This window comes from Triticum dicoccoides, chromosome 6B, assembly GCF_002162155.2.
Source record: "Triticum dicoccoides isolate Atlit2015 ecotype Zavitan chromosome 6B, WEW_v2.0, whole genome shotgun sequence".
Taxonomy (NCBI): Eukaryota; Viridiplantae; Streptophyta; class Magnoliopsida; order Poales; family Poaceae; genus Triticum; species Triticum dicoccoides.
The window spans coordinates 477,827,354-477,831,712 of NC_041391.1; positions in this window are offsets into that span (position 1 = coordinate 477,827,354).

Here is a 4,359-nt window from a genome sequence, read left to right on the forward strand (position 1 = left end):
CACCAGGTGGGTCCCGCCTATCAGGTAAACGATACAAATTGTAATAGATTGAAAACTAGTCCGCTCGGGCGTTCGATCTGGCGAACTATAGCTAACCCGCGTGCGGGGCTAAGCCACCCCACCTCGATTACATGTGATGTCTTAAGCAGTACACTCGCTTTAGATCTTTCGACTGAACAACATAACCAATGACATTTCACGTCTCGATAGGATTGTTATTGTTTATGTTTATAACACAACGCGTTCGTGGGGTTAAAATATACTACAGTTACTGTGGACTATTTTCAACATGTTACTTTCCTCCACTTTTAGAGTTTTTTAAAAATATGAAAGTTATAATTGTGTGTTTTAAATAATATACATATAAATAAAACATATTACATTAAAAAATATTCATGTAATTTCAAAAAATGTTCACATATTCATTTTACAAAAAATCCACAAAATTAAACTATATATTTTTAAAACATCCATAATTTTAAAAACTTTTGACATTTAAGGAAAAATATTAAAGTATTTTTAAAAATATTTCTTTAACTAATTTCTAATATAAGTTCAAAATTTTCAACTTTATGACAAAAATATTCATGTAGTATTTAAAAGTGTTCGCGTGCAGGCGTCTGGACCACTGCCACGCTTGCGTGTGACTAACCTAGCCCACCAAAAAAACCTTTCCCGCACCCGTGCGCTTTCCTGTCCGAAGCCACCCACCTGCATCATGTCGGCCCCGAGCGGACATGACCGCTCACTAGAGTCGGCGTTGAAGTGGCTCACCAGCCAAGAGCGCCGCCAGCTGTGCACGCCTCCTCTTCTCATTGAAATGACATCCAATTGCCTGCCTACCTCCATTAAACCGGCACCTGTGCGGTGGAACCTACTCCGGCACCCCGAGCGCCACACATGCGTTCCTGTGTCGGCCGACATTAAATAGCTCTGCGGCTGGCTCCTCGCAATTGCTCGCCATATATATGTGTCCAGGTGTCGGGCAAGAACCACATCTCACCTCTGCTATCTCCATCTCCTCCCACTAGTAGAAAAAGGACCTAATATGAGACATATTAGTGCCGGTTTGGTTTTGAGCCGGCACTAATGTGTCCAATAGTGCCGGTTCCAACGGCTAGCCGGCCGTTCTCATTAGTACCGGTTCGTGGCGAACCTATTGTACCGGTTCGTGGCACGAACCGGTACTAAAGAGGGTGGTGGCAGGGTGTTGTCAGTCTGGGGCCCCTCCAGCACCTTTAGTACCGGTTCGTGGCACGAACCGGTACTAAAGGCGACGTACATAAACCCTTCGTCCCCCCCCGAGCCACTCTGTTCTTCCCCTTTCCCCTCACTTCCTCTGTTCTTCCCCCTCTCTCCTCGAGCTCCTCACAAATTTTGCCCAAAATTTGTCAAGGTTTGAAGGCCCCCATCCATTCAAATGATCACAAAGGTTAGCAACTTTGTCCTTTCAACTCTCATTGCTAGATTAGCTCTTGCAATGCTTTGTATAGTGATTAATTTGGGAGGAATAATTATATTTGCCAGTATTTGATTTACATGCAATTTGAGCACAAAAATAACACTTAGTTTGCATATGTAGGTGTGGTTTACTTAGTGCCTTCTAAATCTCCGTCGTAACCACCGTCGATGGCCCACACCGTCCCGTCGCCGGCACCACCTTCTGGTGAGGCTCTTGTTCATGAATGTTTTACATTACCAAATTGATGTTTATGTGATTTGGATATATAGTTACTTGTATAATTATCTTACCCGTATGTTGTTTGTTATACATAGTGCCATGGTTTTGATATCCGTCCCCGTCGGCCCTCGTCCTTGTTATGATTCGGATGTGGTATATTCTCTTTTAAAACTAGTTGTTGCATTTCATGTTTATAACAAATTATGCCCATCAAGTTGACATAGATATTTTTATCTAGGAGGTATGTGAACCGGAAATTCCAACCGACCCTATTGTCGAGAGGTTAAATTTAGTTGAAAGAGAAAGCGAGTATTTGAAAGAAAAATTGAAAAGAATTGAGGGGGAGAAGATGGAATTGGAGTTGCATGTTGCCGATGTCGTCGATAATCACAAGATCGAGATGGAGAAAATGAGGTTGAAGATTAGAAAGATTAGAAAATATGCCATTGATAGTGTGGCTTGGTATCATTATGTTGTTGGATCAATTGTTACCTTAATTGCGATCTTCATCGCATTTGTTGTGCATTTAAATTCTTTAGCTAAAGAGTTATTTGTATGTTGCATTTAATTAAGTGTTGTATATGAACTTTATGTATGAACTTGTATTAATTTGGTCTATTCGGTGTTGTGTAATGAAGATGAGCCGACAATGGATGTATGATGACAGATGCTCTCCCGAGTTCATTAATGGCGTGCATACTTTTCTGCTTGCCGCTAAGGCAAACAAACGGGCGGATGGTTTTATGCCTTGTCCATGTGCTGGCTGTAAGAATGGTCATAGTTACTCTACGTCAAGAACCATTCACGTCCACCTATTTGAGTCCGGTTTCATGCCCCACTATAATGTTTGGACCAAGCACGGAGAAATAGGGGTTATGATGGAAGACAATGAAGAAGAAGAGGACGACGACGGCTATCCTGGCCATGGGTTCCCTGAATACGATGATACAACAATGGGGGAAGAAGCTGAGTCGGCAATGCAGAAAGAAGCTGAAGAAGAGGCATCAGATGAGCCCACTGATGATCTAGGTCGGGCCATTGCCGATGCAAAGAGAAACTGCGCAAGTGATCTGGAGAGGACGAAGTTGCAGCGCATGTTAGAGGATCACAAGAAATTGTTGTACCCGAATTGCGAAGCTGACAAAAAAAAGTTGGGCACCACACTTGAATTGCTGCAATGGAAGGCAGAGAATGGTGTATCTGACAAGGGATTTGGAAAGTTGTTGGTAATGATAAAGAATATGCTTCCAAAGGACAACGAATTGCCCGAGAGTACGTATGAAGCAAAGAAGGTTGTCTGGCCTCTAGGGTTAGAGGTGCAAAAGATACGTGCATGCCCTAATGACTGCATCCTCTACCGCGATGAGTACGAGGATTTGAATGCTTGCCCGGTATGCGGTGCATTGCGTTATAAGATCAGCCGCGATGACCCTGGTGATGTCGAGGGTGAGCGCCCCAGGAAGAAGATTCCTGCCAAGGTGATGTGGTATGCTCCTATAATACCACGGTTGAAACGTTTGTTCCAAAACAAAGAGCATGCGAAGGCGATGCGGTGGCACGCAGAAGACCGTAAGAAAGACGGAAAGTTGAGAGCACCCGCTGACGGTTCGTAGTGGAGAATAATTGAGAGAAAGTACTGGGAGGAGTTTGCAGGTGACCCAAGGAACGTGTGGTTTGGTCTAAGCACAGATGGCATTAATCCTTTTGGGGAGCAGAGCAGCAACCATAGCACGTGGCCTGTGACTCTATGTTTGTATAACCTCCCTCCTTGGTTGTGCATGAAGCGGAAGTTCATTATGATGCCAGTGCTCATCCAAGGCCCTAAGCAACCCGGCAACGACATTGATGTGTACCTAAGGCCATTAGTTGAGGAACTCTTACAACTGTGGAATGGAACAGGTGTACGTGCGTGGGATGAGCACATGGGGGAAGAATTTGACCTAAAGGTGTTGCTGTTCGTGACCATCAATGATTGGCCTGCTCTCAGTAACCTTTCAGGACAGACAAACAAGGGATACCGCGGATGCACGCACTGTTTGGATGATACCGACAGTATATATTTGAATAGTTGTAAGAAGAATGTGTATCTGGGACATCGTCAATTTCTTCCGAGCAGGCATCCCATAAGAAAGAAAGGCAAGCATTTCAAAGGTGAGGCGGATCACTGGACGAAGCCTCGCCACCGTACTGGTGCTGATGTACATGATATGGTCAAGGATTTGAAGGTAATCTTTGAAAAGGGTCCTGACGGACAACCTGTTCCGAAGGACGCTGACGGACGCGCACCCATGTGGAAGAAGAAATCTATATTTTGGGACCTGCCATATTGGAAAGACCTAGAGGTCCGCTCCGCAATCGACGTGATGCACGTGACGAAGAATCTTTGCGTGACCCTGCTTGGCTTTTTGGGCGTGTATGGGAAGACAAAAGATACACCAGAGGCACGGGAGGACCAGCAACGTATGCACGGAAAAGACGACATACATCAGGGTCAGGCCAGCTATGCTCTTACCAAAGAAGAGAAGGAAATCTTCTTCGAATGCCTGCTCAGCATGAAGGTACCATCTGGCTTCTCGTCGAATATAAAGGGAATAATAAATATGACAGAGAAAAAGTTCCAGAATCTAAAGTCTCATGACTGCCACGTGATTATGACGCAACTCCTTCCGGTTGCATTG